A 17,926-nucleotide genomic window follows, 5' to 3' on the forward strand; every position below is an offset into this window, starting at 1 on the left:
ACATTTTGCACAGCACTTTGCACACGTGCATACAAAGGAAGCCGTGCTGATGTGTGGTATCCCTGCGTTGGTGCTGCCATTCTTGTGGGAGTCACGTCACCACAAACTACGCAGCTCTTTGCACTGCGGCTGCGCCATTCATTCTTACATGAACAGGCAACAAAAGGGTCCCTTGGTTTACATTTCAGCTGTGACATAGAGCGTGATATAGAATATAAGCCGTGGGCAGTTTAGTTGCAGCTTTGTTGAGACATCTGGGGGTCAAGTTTGAGAGTTTTCAGCTCTCGTGCTTTGCTAGTGTCACAGTCCTCTTTTCTGGGCATTATTATCTGCTGTCCTTGAAACTTTGGCCTTCCTGTTTGCAGAGAAAAGCCTGAAAACCTGGAATCTGCTGGTATTTTGAAGTGTGACTCATGACTTTTTACCATGTACCATGGTACATACTATTGCCTCCTTTCAACTTCCCTTTGTCTCTTTGCATGCAGCCGCACCTGCAGATGTTCAGGGAGGAGTACTTGCACTCATGCACCCAAAGAGCAGCTCCTGTGTATGCAAAAGTCAGCAGCCGCTTGCACAGGTGTTACTAATCCCAATGGGCGGGTGCAGGGGTTCTGCTTGACAGCATTGTATGTGTATAAGCAGTTGTCCCTTTGGGCAAACCTGCCTCTAAATATCGTATTTTAGCAAAGTAGTGTAGTTTCTTCTACACGCTCCTTTCACAGCCTGTTTTTGAAAGTATCTTTATAGTGCTAGATATACAGATGTCTAGCTCAGACATTTTTTCCCACATGTACTATCTGACACTACTGTGCAGAACTTTATGCCACTGATGGATCCCAGGATGAATTTGCTCTCCTTTGCCCAACAGAGTTCTTAAAATAGCTCAATGCAAGTTGCAAGTTTTTAGGACAAGATTAGATCCATTTCCTGCATGTGTACCCAAGCAGGGCACCAGGTATGTAGAGCCTCCCAGAAACACATTACTGTCTCTCAGGCACAGGAAAAGATGTAAATATCAAAAATGTCATTGCCTATCAGCCCTAAAGGCCCTGATTTCTCACGTTTGTTCATTTCTGCCTCTCACTCTTTTTTCTATCATATTTTTTTCCATCCCACCCTCCACAATCAGCCCAGCCTCTATCTTCCCACATTTTGTTCTCTTTTGTATCTTCTGTCAATCTCTCCAGTGCACAATTTCCCCCTGAAGAAGAGGACAGGAGGGAGAAGAACCCTTGTTTGCCAGATGGCTACTTGAATGTGACTCTGGTAGCAAAGGGAAGTGACGACCACAGCACTAGCCAGCTTTCTCTCTGCACCCTGCCTGAGTGGTGGTGCCTCTGAGAGTGGCCATCTTGGGGAAGGAAATGCCTCGATATTTTTGTTCCACGCAGCACCGTCAGCATAAGCAACATCAATAGATCCAAAAAAAAAAAAAAAGCAATAGTGATAATTCTGCAGTTGCTGCACAGACAATGAGGCTGGAGGGTGCCAAGAGGAGCTAGCATTGGCTCCTCATGGGGCAGGGCAGGAGCTGCTGTCCCTCTGCCCCTTGGGGAGCCGCTGACACAGCAGCCTGGTCACCAGGCCCCACTCAGAAGCCCCTTCTGCTCCTGCCGTGTCTCCTCGTTGCACACCTACCCCGATGGCACCTCAGGAAATGACAACCGTAATTGGTGCGCAGGCTATCTCACAGGCATAAACAATGCTGTTGATGAGGGTAATTTTCAGGTGAGTTAAGTATGTTGTGTTTTACTCTGACCTTCACAGTTCTTTTACACAAAGCCCACAGCTCAGTTAACCGTTTCTAATGTCTGCTGCTGACAGAGCTAAAAGAACAGAGGAAAAACCAGCCCAAACAAACAACCAGGAATGACGGATTCAGAAATGTTTGTCCTCATAATCACTGGTGCTCTTCAGTTTTCTCGAAGCTCATTGGGGGCTGAGGGGACGTGGGCCTTGCCCCATAAATGATGTGACTGTAATGCTGGCAGGCCAGAGACAGGTTGCTCCGCTCTACAGCCCCATGCCTGAAAGAATGGCCCCATACTAAGGGATAGATGACTTCACGGTGTGCAGTGATTATTTAGCAATACATGTCCAAAGCACTGGTAATTTTAAATTCTCCTTAAGAAAAACTTTAAAAGATGTACCAAGAAAAACGTTAAATATCTCTGTGATTTGGCCTCAGAGACGGCAAAATAGATTTGCTCCTTTTCCACATAAAAAGTCATATCACAGGGTTTTTTATACAAGATGTATCAATCGAAACACCCTTGCTGCTTTCAGAGCAGTGCATAGGGAGGACAGGTCCTCATTTCTTTCTGTACACCCTGAGGGAGCACAGGTCCTCATTTCTTTCGGTACACCCTGGATTACCATGGGAGGAGAAATGAAATCAGGTGATGACACTGACCTCTCAGCACCGTAACAGCCACACCGAACCTGCTCCAAATGGCCTAAGCCACATTTAGGATAAAGCTGCCCAAAGAAATCATCACTCCAGATATCTTTAATACAAATGCCTATCACTTGGATAGCACTTCTCATCTGTAAACGTCAAAGGTAGCTGAGCTCCACTACCCCATTGAACAGATGGACAAAACCAGGCCCAGTAGGCGAAGTGGTTTGTCTGCAGCCCTGTAGCACTTGGCAGACCTCAGAGCAGAAAGTAGGGCCAGGCCCACACTGCGCTAATACCCTGCAGAGAGCAAGTGCCTTTCACCTGCCTCAGAAGCGCTGCAGCCTGTTTGCTCCTCTGGATGCATGAGCTGAGCGTGACCCCACAAATTCTTTTGCCTGGAGACAGGATGAAATATAAAGTTAACTGGTTATTTTTGCCATTCAATGCATTTTCCAGGCTAGTCCCACCATACAGTATACTTGAATACTAAGCAAAATGTAACATTAAAAATAAAAGTGTTAAGTGGCTAAATTCAGTAAAGCCAATAGTTACATTCAGTAAAATAGCATATTTCTCATTACAGAGTTTTGTTAGACACATCTTTAAGATAGCATCTTATTTGTACAATGTAGTTAAAATAAATGGTTAGGGTAATCAGTGCAAGGGTTTAAATAGTCTTAAGTACATTAGCATAATCACTCATGAAGCACATGTAGTTTATAAATGAATTAACAGCTACAAATTAAAGAAACGTCTGCTTTTTAAAGCATCTGCCCAATTAAAGGGGGAAAAAAGCTGAAAAGTTGGGCATTCTGAATTTCAAACACTCTCAGCCTGTGCACTGGGGAAAAGCCTGCTTGCAGCCCTCTACCTTTCATCCTGCCTGGCTTCCCACAGGGCTCCAGAGGGCAGCTCACCAGAGATAGGGTTCTCAGCAGGAACAAAGCTTTGCAGACCTGTGTCCTGAATTCTAATCAGTTCTGACTTGCTTAAGGTTAAGACTTTTTATATTTCATTGTGTTGGTTTTTAATTGTTTGGGGTTTTAAAGTGCTTGTACCTTCACAGATTTAGAAAAGCTACACTTTGTTAATAGGATGATTTTACAGACCTATTGAATCTCCTGAAGCGAGCAGGATGCTCAATGGTATGGTTACTGCTCTGTGTTTCCTCATCACTGCATCTTCTTCACACACCTACAGCACAGGACCAGGGCTTATTCCCTGCTCCTTGAGGCCAGATGCACCTCACCCAGCCTGACTGCACGTTTCCCTTGGAGATGAGGAAGACAAGCAGCTACAGGGCTGCTTTGCAGTCAAGGAAGGAGCTACCTTAAGCCTATACTGAAGAAAGCCCCACCAGAAAGACCCTCTGCAGCCCCAAATTACAGCCTCCATCATTACTGCAATGGGGCTCACATGGTGTAACACATGGGAGCTGCCACTTGTCACATGAGTGGGTTCAGATATTTCATATCCTGGAACAACAGAAAATTAAGGGGTATATAATTCTTGCAAAAAGAGTGACATAGAAGAGGTGAATCAGAAATGTTCACTATGAATGAGGGACGTTGAAAGTAAAAATCAGGAGGCAGAGCTCAAACAGAGAGACGTATTTTTCAGCAGAACCAGTAGTTAAACTGGTGGAGCTCCTTGCCAAAGGCTGTTGTGGAGTCTAAAATATTATATGGACTCAAAAGGTAATTACACAAATTCATAAGACAGAAGTCCATCACAAGCTACTAGACGCAAAGACTTCTGTGGCTTAGGAAGGAAGGAAATATTCCTATATTTACCCTTTACTTACACTCCTCCCTAGGCATGCTATTGACTTTTATCAAAGGACCATTATCAAAAGATAGATAGGCTGGGCCAGCCACTTTATGTTCTTGTATTTTTGATTCTAGGCTGGTACAGGTGGGAGGTAAGAACTTCTTTTTCCAAAAGCAAAAACAATGTGGGCTGGTTTATCCCAAAGAGGCAGAATGCTCCCACAGTGGTTTGCTGTGCAAGATCACTTGGACAAGCTCATTTAACCTTCCCTTCCTGAATCTCCACCCCACCCACAAAACACAGGGGCAGCGGGTGTGCTGGGGCCGTGGTAAACACCTCTTGTCCCCTCCCTGCCCACCACCCTGTGTGTAGCCATGCTGGAGGAGACTGACGGGTTTATCCCTTCCTACTTGTATTGCCAGCCACTATGTGCAAAGCAAAAACTTTGTAAACACATTGCTTTTTTGGCTAAGTCTGTACTAATACCACTTTTTTTCTATGAATAAAGATACCACTAGAGCATATTTAGCCCTTCACACACATTAAGTCATCAAAGGTGAATTTGTGTGGTATTTGGAGTGGATCAGTTTGTTTTCTTTATCTTCCTGACTGGCTGGGAACCACTGCAAGGCAGTAATCAGGAGCCTTGCACTGCAAGCCCAGCGTTCTGGCTCAACTCCCTAGTAAATTCAGTGCTATTTTCATCTTAGGCAAGGGGCAACCCAGTCACCACTCACACTGAAAGGTATTAAAAATACTTCCCCCAGTTCTCAGAAAGAGAATAGTCTAAAATCTCAAACTATCTGAACTGAAAAAAAAAAAAAAGAGGAAGCCTTAACGTGAAGAGCTATTATTATGCCTTCTCACATTTTGCTGTAGCTAAAAGCATGAGTTGTATATATAACTAATGCACCACCCACCCAAGCAAAAAATACTTGCTTGAAAAATTAAAGACATGCCTGTCAGAAATCATCCTCTTCCATTCAGTTTCTATTGTATATTTTTGTTGATGTGATAAATTAGCCCACTACTTCTCAGGTGATTCTACCATTTGAATTTTTAACACAGGACACACTTAAGTAAAATTGTCAGTGCTTTCTTAAATTCACTGACAGGATGAAATCACAGGGCATCTAATACTCAGCAAAGCAAAACCGAAATACAAAGGTAATGGGGTGAAAGTTTGAGGCCTGGCCTCCACTTGCACTCACTCACACATATAAATGTTTCCATCCTGGCAGCTATAAACACTGTTTACCATCAAACACCTGCAACATATTTTCAGTACTCTCATGCTTGCAGTCTATGTTAGGATGTAATCTGTTTTGTATGCTGGTACATAGCAGAAATCTGAGATTGCCCTGGAGGGTTACAGTTTGTAGGTGGAGCTGCCTGGTCATATCTGACTTCTCAGAATTCTCAGTTCTGTCTTTCTCCTTCAACCTCCTAAATGCTCTTCTCAGTCTCTGTTGACTTAAATTCTTTTTTCATTAAGCATAGCTAACCTCTGTATCAGTCAAAGCTATAATCACCTTGTGGTTGTCACAGGCAGACTTTTCACCCAGTAAAAAAGAACACCGAAAGATATTCAGAGACAGCTCTCAGTCAGCAGTGTACTGTCTTTCCAACAGCATCTCACAATTTTAGCTCTGGAAGCGTACTTAAAAATATAGAGCAAAAAAAGGAGACATTGCTTTATCTTTCCATGGAAAAATGGCACAATCAGTGAACAATTATGCCTTTGAAAGGCAGGGGTGATGAGTTCTTAGAATTTCTATGAATTGTAAAACAAGGGTGGGAAATTCTAGACAACATTCCAGGCATTCAAAATACTTAAAAGCTTCAGAGATGGTTTTACAAGAATATTCCCATAGATTTTGAGACTCTTCTGTACTCCATTACTAACAACAAGACAGGGGACAGGTTTTAACAAGTTTCTGGACTGAGTTAGAAAAGGTACACGATTTGGGAGCTAAATGCCCCAGTAAGGACCATTATTTACATATTTTGCAGGTGTAGCTGAGGTCAGCATTAAAATGTCAAATATACATTAACCATTGGCATGCAAGAATAGAATAAAACATTCCAGAACATCTCTTCTAAGAGGAAGCATTTGAATCTGTTCTCTAGCACTACAATAATTGAATTTAGGTATTCATGAATTTCATGAACCAAAGCCATTCCAAGCCTTTGATGAATCACAAGCCAGTGATGGATGTGAGCATGCAGCAGAAGAAACGTCTGCTTTAAGACATGTGTGCTCATTTGGTCTAAAACCACAGGCATAGCCCTGCTCAACTTCATACATGTGAGGAGCCCATGAGACTGTTCCCTGTGTATATTTTTGCCAGACAGAGCCTATGTTTCCCAGGTTTGGGGTACACAGGATGACCTATGTACATTCTTGGCCTACCGAGCCCTTCTGAGAAGCTGTTTTTAGTTTCCCTTTGCTGATTTTTCTACCTTTCTTATGATATAAGTTTAACACTTTTAAATCATGCAAATGTGTCTAGAGACTGTGATGGGTGTGTGTTTGAGAAATCCAAAAATAAAATAATGTATTGCAGCCAAATACTTAATTACCAACATGTGCATCTGTTGTCAAACCATACGCTAAGTGAGTGGCACTGCTCATTAGTTCTGCTTTCAGGAACTACCAGGCATTTGTGTCATCACTACCAAGAGTCTTCTGAGTCTGAATCATCTCCGGAAGGGACAGATTCTGTCACTTGTACAGTCACTGTTAACAAGAATGCTGATGGCGTAGCAGGTGTTTCCTCCACTTCTCTAAACCTGGAAAGGTTCTGGCAGTTTCCCTTCAAATTTCCCTCTTCAGAAAGGAAAAACAATCTTTCTCTTCTGGCTCACATAGATATGCAGTCGTGTTCCAATAACCCAGGTACTGGATACAATTGCTCCTATTCTCTCTGTTCCCTACAATACAGTATCAATTATCCCTCTATACTAAGTTCTCTGGAAAGGCCACTGGTTTATCCAGTCTAATCTTTTTATGCAATAAAACACTAGGTCCAGTGAAAGAGAAGGGAGTCTATGACCCATAACAGTAAGAAAAGGTCCTCTCTTTATTTATCTCACCTGTTAAATCTGCAGCATGTTTGAAATGTTCTTGCAAAGTCATTGAATGATTAGTACTTTAGACCTTTACAAGACATCTGATGATCTGAAATGAACTTGAACAACTCCATGGCCTCTGTCCACATTAGGCAAATGCCAGCTGGGTTTCAAGGAAAAGAACAGAGCATCACTACCAAAGAAACCACATCCAAGCTCCAAAAAATATCTGTGAGGGAGAAAGGATTTGAGCAATCCCCAATATGGCTCACAGCGTGATGAATCACAGAATCACAAAATGGTTGAGGTTGGAAGGGACCTCTGGAGATCATCTAGTCCAACCCCCCTGCTCAAGCATGAAACATCCCAGTAAAAGCTTTACAAAAGTGGCTGCTCTTTGCAGCCTGAAAACCCCTTGTCTTTTGATAAAGACCAAAAGGCCTTAATGAGCAGTAGCGGCTGAATGATGCTTAGCTCTAGCAGTGCTGAGGGAATAGAGCTCACCTGTTCCTCTCCGGGGATTGCCCGGAGAGAGGGCAGACCTCCACTGCTTGTACAGTCAGTGAAGCCTCCTGTGGCCTTGTTTAGGGTGGGAGGTGGTAGGGCGCTATTTGCACCACACCTCATGTGGCTATTGTCCTTTGGCCCAGCTTGGCCCAAGCCCAGTTTCAGCTTGTGGCATTTGCGTGGGCACAGCAATTACAGATTGTGCCCAGGTTGCTACTGAGGAGGTAGAGAGGACAGGAGTTCTCCCTCTCTGCTTTGCCAGGCCTCCCTTTTCTGCACAAGAAGGCCAGATCAAATCCTTGTTTTTTTTCAAATTGCCGAAGATGGCTCAGGCATTTCTTTTCACTCATAATCAAATACACATTTTCTTTTCAGTACAGCGGCTTCCAGGAACTGAAGTTCAAGTAGGAACACTGAGATTCACATGGCTTAAATCACTGGTGGGACACCTTTGATGCTGACACTAATGTACCCAGCTTGGTCCTATTCCAAGTTTGGACCATACTGAAGCCACGTGCTCCAGTGCTCCCCTCTCTAAGTTCGCCTGTCTCTGCCAGCTGCAGCAACCACAACTGCCTACAGCAAATGTGTCATATGTAGGTAGGTCACTAAATATCATGCCCAAATGCAGCACAGGACCAGATGCCATAAAAAAAAATTCCTGTTGATGTAAGCACTACGCTTTTACTTCCCCAAGTCTGACAAGCCTCCTACACAGCCAGCAGCAAGCAGTTATTTCTCTTGTAATATCATCAGCCTCCAGTAATGTTCATTTGACTGTTTTTAATCCATCCCATCTGCAGCTTTTCCTACCATCCCATGACAAATCCTGTCCCCTTTACCACTTTACCACTGCCCAGATCTTCTCCTGTCTCTCCCTACCGAGTCTACCTTCTAGACCATTTTCCTTATCTTTCTGTGAACATCTTCAAAGTTTGTCTAGGGCTTGAGACTTTTTTTCCTTCTTGGAGGTGGAGGGAGAGGGAGGGAGAACCTGCTGCTCAGCTGGCTTTGGCAAGCCTGGGCAGCTCTAGATGAACTCCTCAGCCCCCTGCCAAGAACACTCTAAAGAGGAACACCAGAAACATATTTTATTGTTATTTATATTAATACTTTTGGAATCTTCACAGGCACACTTGAAATGGCTTTAAAAAACACGACAAAATAAAGGAAAAGGGTTGGTGACCATGTGAAGCTCAGACTGTATCACACACAGCGTGATATAGAAGCAGCTACATCAGGATGAGAGTCCAAGCTGTTTATATCAAAGGCATACTTTCCATCACTTCATTTAATAAGCAACAAGACTGCTCTTAGCCTTTGGACAGAAGAAGCCATTCCCATCTTTGTCCATTCTACGCAAGGCCTATCAACAGAGTATGTGTTCTTGAAGAGAAAGAGGGTCTGTCCTGTCCAGGTGGAGGGCCTTTTCCTCTTCCAAGAGGAAAAAAGGAAGACCAGGTTGAAAGACACCCATGTGCCTTTCCCTTCTCACCCATTTGCCTGGCCAGGGAAGCAGGATGCATTTCTCTATGGCCCCTGAAAGCAGGGTGCACATCTGCACTACCTGGGCCTGCTCCCTACTCGCATCATCAATCCCGAAGAGCTCCTCAGAATCTCATTTTGTGTGCCTTACACCCAATTCTGCTCTGTGATCACCAGACATTTCCTGCATGTTTGCTGGACCACCAGCTTTAACATCTTATAGCATCTGATAAAGGAGCACTCAACCCAGCTGTTTTAAAGAGAGTTAAAGACAGGTAGATTCCTGGCATCTTCTCTCCATCTCAATCTTTGGCTACAGAGAGGTCGTAGAGCCAGCACAACGGGATGGATTCAAAAGACCACTTTTGAGAAGCACAGTCTGTGTTTCAGGCTGTTTGTCTGATGTCCAAAGCAGAGTGCAAACAGAGCCAAGAAAATTTCCCACATGAAAGAACTAGAGACATTTCTCATGCTAGAGGTGGGACTGGGCTGGGAGAGGGATTGTTAACTCATCTATGTAGGACACTACATAGTTCACAAGTTCTTGCCACCCTCCTCCTCTTCCTCCCATAACAGACAACTGAGCAGAAAGGATTCAGCCAGTGCTGCAAGGGTGTCACACAGGAGCCCCAGTGAGAAAAAGCAACCCCCTTCATCTCAGAGGTCTGCCAGTGCCCGTCCTCAGCTTGAGTCCGTGTCTCCGATCTGAAGACCACACACATCTCCATGCCTGAACTCCAGTCCAGATACAGACACCAGACCTACTTTGGGACAGTTTCCACAGCAATTTTCAGCCACAAGTCAAAAGCCTCCTTGCAATAGTAAAACCTAGGTTTCTAAGCATGAAACGAAAGCAAACTAATCTGTCCAAATAATCTACTTATGTATGCACACTTTAGGAGGAAAAACAGATAGGCATCTTTCAGGTGAATTGGAGGGCACGCACTTGCAGAGAAATCATAATTCGCTGTCCTAACATCATTTCATGATTACATCTGCTTCCCTGGCCAACGAATACTGTTTTCTATTTTTCCTTAGTCCAAACTTTGTTCCTAGCATCCAGATGGGCTTTTACATTTTAGTTGTCCCAGCTGGAGACATCACACTTACTCCAGCCCAGTTTGCCTTTAACAAATTTCCCAGGCTCTTACTAGACTCCTTATGTTTATTCTATTCTATATCAATTAAAGATTACTACTAAATTTCCAATCACCTGTCTCTCAATTGCTATTATCAATACGGATCACCAATTGATTTATATTGGCACAGACAGAGGAGAAAGAGTCTATGCATTTTACCTGGTATTTAGAACTCCCCCAAAGGGAACATGTCAAAGCCTGTTAAACATTTTGCCCTCAACTGAAAAGCCCCCTTTTCTCCGGTCAAAGAGAACACCTTTCTCCTAATGAAAAACAAAAGTTGCCATACAACAGCTGCTGTCTGGAAACCAAGGTCACCCCCAAACAGTTATCTGAAGATTGGCTTGGGATAATGGAAAACTTGCTATTAACTTCTGTGAGAAAAAGAAGCCCAGCGCAGGAGATCAGTTAAGTGTGTGCCTAATTTAAGTATGTGCCCCATAAACTGCAGTATTGAAAAGCCTTTTTTGCCAAGTGTACAAGAAGAACGTAAATTCAGGCCTCTCTCCACACTTCTTTGGAACTGGGAGAGCTTAATCATGAATGCCACAATCTGGACTTTCCTAGAAAGCAACAGGGGCTTGGGGTTTTTTTTGATTTCTTTCTGCCATATGCTTAAAGTGACTATCCTTTTACACTTATTGTAATATTTCGAGCTGCTTTTACATGCTGTACATTCTTTCTCCTGTAAAACAAGATCTGTGCAGGAAATATGATAAAGTCATTTTATGTCTTAAATTCATTGCTACTAATTTCACTCACTGACAAATTATATTGCAGCCATCTGAGTCAGCCTCTAATTTCGGATCATCATCCCATTTTCTCAGTGTTTTGTCAAATACACTTGCATGTGTAACTACACACAGAAACCTACAAACTATCTACATGACACTCTCTAGGTTTGCAAATTAGAAGAAATTAGTTCTTCTAGAGTAAGTCATTTAGGTTTCATAATCACTTTCCACCCTACTTTCCACAGCTACAGTATTACCGAACTCTTCTATTGCCTTGTGCATATAGAAGGCATTTTATTAACTGAGACCTACCTCCTTGCTTCAAAGGAAGAGTTATTACACTCTAAGAGCTTGGCTATGACTGGGAAATGACAGCACAGAGAATTCCCCTGTGAATGCATCCCCTCATAAGGGTTCAATGCTCTGTGGCCCCTATATGCCACTAGTCTGTTGAGGCAGGGCAAGGACCCTTCTACTCTTCATACACTGTTCAGCCAGGTATATGGCCTTGTGCTTTCCACCAGGCTAAAGGACTGCATGTTTCCCTCTGCTCAGAGATGGGCTGGTGATCTGATCCCTTCCAGAAGGCAGTTCAGATCCTAGCATTACTTTTCTGAGACGAAAATAAATAAGAATTTAAGCCAAGAATTCAAGGAAGAAAGGTCTGAAGGAACAGCAGGATGCAGTCAAGAGTCAGAGACATATGGACTATCTGTAAAAGGCAAACAAATAGGGCCAGGGCATGGGCCAAAGTACTAGCACAAGATCATCCCCACTGTTAGACTGTTAGCACAGTCCTTGGCACAGATTTGTCCCACACAACTAGTGCTCCCTCAAACAATGCCTGGGCACAATTCAGCAATAGTCAGGGACCAGTCCCAATACACGGTTTGGATGGGCCACCTTGTTGGGATGGGAGGGGAGGAGAATTTATAGTAAAAAGCCATGAGATGCCAGCTGGCCCTGGGGCCAGAGAACAGTTCCCTTGGCCTATTTTATTTACTAGTGTAGAAGTAATCCTGAATACCACAATTCATTTGGCACACTAAAGTTCCCAGAATGGGCACTGCCTCTTATTAGGACCACCCAGATTACTTCAACATAGCAAAATCAGTTTCTTTGTATTCTTTTGTTCCCTGAGATATTTCTGCAGATTCCATTTAATCTCCCCAGTCTTCATGCATTGTATGGGCTGATTTTTAATTGACTAGAAAATTAGATGAATGCATCTATTAGGGCAGAGCATTATTTCACCTTGATCTGGTCCTCAAACTGAGATTGCAGATTACATCTCCAAGTAGCAATCTACTATCTCACAAAACTCTCCTCCCTCCCCCCGGTCATTCTGTCCCTCAGTCTGAGCTTCTCCTATTGGACCTAATTCCAAATACATTAAGTACAAGCTGAGATCAGCAGAGGTAAGATATTGGAAAAAAATAAAGATTCTGTTTAACAGAAAAACAATTTCTGATTCAGCTAATACTCCTTAGCAATTTCTGTCTTCAAAGTACATAACAAATATGAATTACTCTTCACAATAGCCCAGGGAGTTAGGTATGCAAGTAGTGTTATGCACTTTTTACAGATGAGGAGAACAAGAAGAAGACAAGACAAAATCATCTGATAATTAAGGTTTCCTTGGTTTTTGAGCACCCCAGTGCTCAAACCAAAGTGTCTCACATCAAAGACCACGTGAAAAACAGCTGTCACTTTTCCATGACACTGAGACAACGCCGTTCTGACAAAAGTTTCAACTCCTTGACAGACACAGAAGGTACAGAACAAGTTAGAAAAGGAACCAGGACAACAAAACATCAGGAGATCCTGGCTCCCAGCCTAAGGCTCAAACTACTGGACAATGTTGCCTCTCACAGTTACAGAGATTCACAGCTCCAAGGGGAGAAAGGAAGAGCATACATTAGAGTAGAAATCTGCCAGCTATGGAGTGCATGGTACATCTGTGTAAGTTAAAGAATAGATATGTATAAACACTGAAAAAAGAAAGTGGCTGTACAAACACTGACTAATAAAGATGAGAGATGTTTCTGTGAATACTATCCAGATGTTCTTTGCAAATTTGATCTTACAGGGACTTTCTTATAAAGTGTCAAGGTGAAACAATATTCAGTGTGTGTGTGTGTGTGCGCGCGTGCGCGTGTGTGTGTGTGTATACAGATATATATATATATATATGTATGTATATGTGTATATATATAAAAAAAAAGGCAGATTAGTTAGTTCTCCTGCTTGGGTGCTTATCATTTCCCTCTCTGTGGTTGCTCTTATTCCTTTCCACCATTCTGTTAGCCTGTCCTACCTTAGCTCTACAATGCTACTTAACTCTACTGCTGCCTTTACCAGGTCTGAGGCAAGAAAATGTTTGTAACAAAATGAAGGTGGCCAACAGAACCTTCCTGCAGACCATCCTTCCCAGAGCTGCAACCTTTCTCCTGCTGCAGTTTCCTGCCCACCTACAGCTTGAAATCATTATGCACTGGTTGCAAACAAACATGAATAAATTAGAGCAATATTCAAATAAGGGGAAGAAAAAGAGAAGTCACATGGAGGGGGACTGGGAATCCAAAGAAGAAATGCTAATTAATTGAAATAGATTGATTTGCCCTGTTTGTTCAAAAAATTAATTACAAAAAAAAAATTGTAAATTAAGAATAAAAAGCTCCCAATAAGAGGTGCCAAAAAGTTTTTCACGGGAATCTATTACAAGTATCTGAAAAGGGATTGTGACTAATTAGACATTATTTTGCATCAAGATGACCTCATATTATAATTAGAGATATGCTAAATTACTTGGAAATAATTAAAATGATTGGATATACTGCATGATTGCCAGTTTAGGAGCTTTCACATTCACATTGATTCTATGCACTTCCATTTCTTTTGATCAGGAGTTGGATCTTTAGCAGGTATCTAACCTGCAAAAACCAGCATTCTTCAAAATTTATGACGTCAGGTGTCAAATTATGCTCCTCTTTTTAGACACTTAACAACACAAGAGACATGCAAATTTTCATGTAATAAAACCACAAGCTAGACATGTGGCAGGTACCCAGGCAGAGTTATTTGCACTCCATTCCCTAAGCAGGGCATTCACAATACAAACAGATGTTATTAATTTTTATCTTTACAATGAATATATCTGCAAACACTCAGGTTTCTAAAACGCTGTTCTAGGACTGAGTTTAATTTTCATCTACATTTTGTAAAAATGCTAGCCCAGGTTCTAACAAGTCTCAGTTATTATTTGAATTTTCAGTCCCATGCTATGGCTCAGTGAATCAGTCAGGAGGCCTTCAACTACTTTGTTGGCTTCAGAAAGGGAGACATGTCTAGTATAATGGGTTGCAAACATGCTGGCTTGTGTGATGTGGGTAAGAAAATGCTAGTCATGCTAGAAAACATTCAAAGAGAAAGTTAGGTCAGAAAGTTAGGTCAATGGCAAGATGAGAGTCTGGTATAAGGTGAGGAACAGCTACCCCTTGTATTTCAGCATCTTTCTGATCTGCACAAAGAGACTGATGGATTGAGTGGTAGTGAGCAAAAGACATTGAGATAAAAGTGAACCTGCATATCCTGAAGTGCCACCTGAGGAAGGAACAACTTCAAAGTTGCTCACAATGCTTTGAAAGACAAAAAGAATAGGGGCTTGCAGAGCTATATCAGACCCCAGCATGGTCTATCAGATCCCAGCAAATGAGTTCAGCTGCAAATCAGCCTGGACAGAACAAATATGAAGTCTCCTCCAGGAAAAAAAAAATGACTGCATCAGCCTTCATGTCAGTGGCAGCAAGGTGGGCAAGGCAGCCGACTTCATTTTTGTGGGAACTTGTTCCCTACGAACATCATATGGTGGATTACACACCAGCTGGTGTAACTGGTCTCAAGAAACATGGAGCTAGTGTCACAACATAATCTCCCTGCTCGCTGCATATGTTTTTGAGGCTGTTTCGCAAGGCATAGATATGGCTCTTCCTGAAGGCCAACATACAGACTGCAGGCTTTGAAAGGAAGGGTTGCAGATATCAGCTGCAGTCAGCTGGTGAGCAAGCCATGGTGAGAAAGCAGGCAAACAGAAAAGGGATTCATGTGAGAGAGACACATATTGATGTGGCAAGGAGAAGGATGCTCCAGCTGTTTGAACACGTCTGCCAAGCAAAGGACTGTACTCTTCTGTCTGATGGATGGCAGCAGACTAAAGCGGAATTTCTGAAGTTGTTGAGCAGAGCACAATAGTGAGTTATGAGTATGACCTGTCACTGGCTACCGTGGTCATTGGTATAGCGGATGGAAGGGAAGATAGAAGGCCACCTAAACAGCAGACTAGCACTATCCAAATGTTAGGTAAAGGACCATCCCTACTCCACAGGACTTAGACATGCAGAGGCATCCAGGCACCTCAATATCTTTGCTGTTCTGTGCCTTGCAACTTAGATACACAGAACAATGGAAAAGGTGAAATGATCTGTGCAGTTATAAAATGGACCAGTTTCTGAGCTGGGAAGAGAAGGTACATTTCCGACATCCAGAGGCAGTACCTCCATCCACTAATCCACAGTGCTCTAGGTTTCACCACTGATGTGGATGGCTGTCAGCACAGAACAGCCACAACCACTGCATTCATTTCTAACATGGCTCTGTACATCTCAGCTGCTGCAGAGGTTCAGAAACACCACTTTTAATATTTTGTGGTATTGACTTACCCATTGACTATGCAGTGACATTATCACCCATGAATAATCATAAAATAAAAAAGGATAATTAATATTTAACTTAGCCAGAGGGATGTACTTAAGGGAGAAACCATGTTTTAGAAAGAGCAGCTGATAGTTGTCAGCTGGAGAACAGGACTAATTAGATGCATCAGGCAGTGGTGACATGAAGTTGAAAAACAGCTTGTCAGCTCTGAAGTGACTTACAGCAAATGATTATATATAAAGATGCTTTGTTATATGTTCTCACACAGGTGTGTTCCTCATTTTCCAAATACTTCCTGCGCCTTTTGTTCCTGTGATAAAACAGGTGCAAAGCAGACTTCCTGTTCATAGATACACTGTAATTCTATTTTAGGTAGAGCAGATACGTGGCCTATTTCTTATGCCCAAACCAACAAGCTGTTGAACACTGAGGCACTCTCCCTTCTCACTGATTTCAGTGGAAGATGGTCAACAACTTATAGGATCAAAAGCATGATGTCTGAATCACATAAGGAAAGTGATGTTGTAGTGGATGAGGCAATGAACCAGGAGGCCAAATTCATGTCTGTTGTAATGTTGGTTGACTGCAGCCAGGCAGTTCATTGATCATAGCAAAGGATTTGCCCCAGGGTGTTTTAATTTAAAACAGATTGACATTAATCTGAAGAACAAATCACCCAAATCCTAAACTCTGATCTGATGCAAGTCATATGCAATATGACAGCAACTCAGTCTCCTGGGCAGCAGAGCTGCTAGCTTCAACTTCATATTCATTTCCAAATGGTATCTGAAAGTTCCTGGATGCTGGAATAAGCCCAATAATTTGAGCCAGGCAGAGGTAAACAGCCTTCAGGACACACAAGAACTACCAGGAAAGTGAAGCTTTGAGGGGAAACGGAGTACACGTAGTGAGAATGGGAAGGGACAGCTTTAGGAAGATCACTACTTGAATAGTGAATGAGCTATACTTATGCAGAGCAGGCAAAACAGAAGCATAAATTCTGAGACACCAATTAAACTGCAATCATGAATTACCCTAAACAGCTTATTAACTTACCTAGGAAGCTGAACACAAACTTTGATCATTTGGACTGAACTGTTCAGACAATAAAAATGTTCCAAATGAACTGTAGCCATGTCTTGGGAGTAATTTGTTCAACACAATATTTGAGCTGTCACAAAAATAAAAGACAGTATTTCTCTCTGTCCATAAGAAAATCACACTAATACATACACTTTGGCACCAGAAAAGAATATTTAAGGCTGTATGAAGCACCTGTAATACATTGCTTATATTTATAGTCCTGGTATGATTGCTTTCTAAAGAAAAATTATGTCCATAGACAGCATGTTTTGTTCCTCCTCGTTACTCATATGCAAGAATGAAAGATCTATTACAACATATTCTTCCTTCCACCTGCTTTGATGAACTGCCTCAAAGCTCTCTGGGGAGCCTGCTGCAAAGCCTGTGACTTAAAGTTTAGGCTCAGAAAACAGATACTGGATTGCAAGAGCAGACTCAAAGGTCAGTCTGGAGCAGCAGAGGCAGGCAGCCTGCAGTTCCATTTCTAAAAGCAAAGGATACTGCTGTGGTACAGGTGATTCCCCTCAAGCCTATACCTTCACAAACAAAAAAACTTAACAGATCTGCCTTTAGGGAAAAAATGTAAAAAGTTCAACTTGAAACTCTAACACCTGTTTTACAGAGACTTCTCCAGATTGCATATTATTTTAAAATTGTATTTCACCTTAGCACCATTTCTCACAAACTTCATTAATGATTTCCACGTCTGCTAAATTTTCCAAAGAGCGTATTTTGTTTTGCTCAGGTTCATATAGCATGCCCATCGTTGGGATATCTCAACACCTCCCTGCAGTGAGACAACCCACTTCCCTGATGTGCATCTGTCACATGTTGATCTTTCTCTTTTCTCTCTGCTCCTCCCAGGGAGAAATCTTCATAGATGAAAATAAATATAAATATATGCAATTCACTTTTCAAATATAGCTATATAATGCATTTATGCTTTCATACATTATCTATAATTTTTTAAAAATATGGTTACTGATGTCTGGTATTATCTGTGCTCTCACTGCTGAAGGCAG

Source organism: Apteryx mantelli, chromosome 3 (assembly GCF_036417845.1).
Source record: "Apteryx mantelli isolate bAptMan1 chromosome 3, bAptMan1.hap1, whole genome shotgun sequence".
NCBI lineage: Eukaryota > Metazoa > Chordata > Aves > Apterygiformes > Apterygidae > Apteryx > Apteryx mantelli.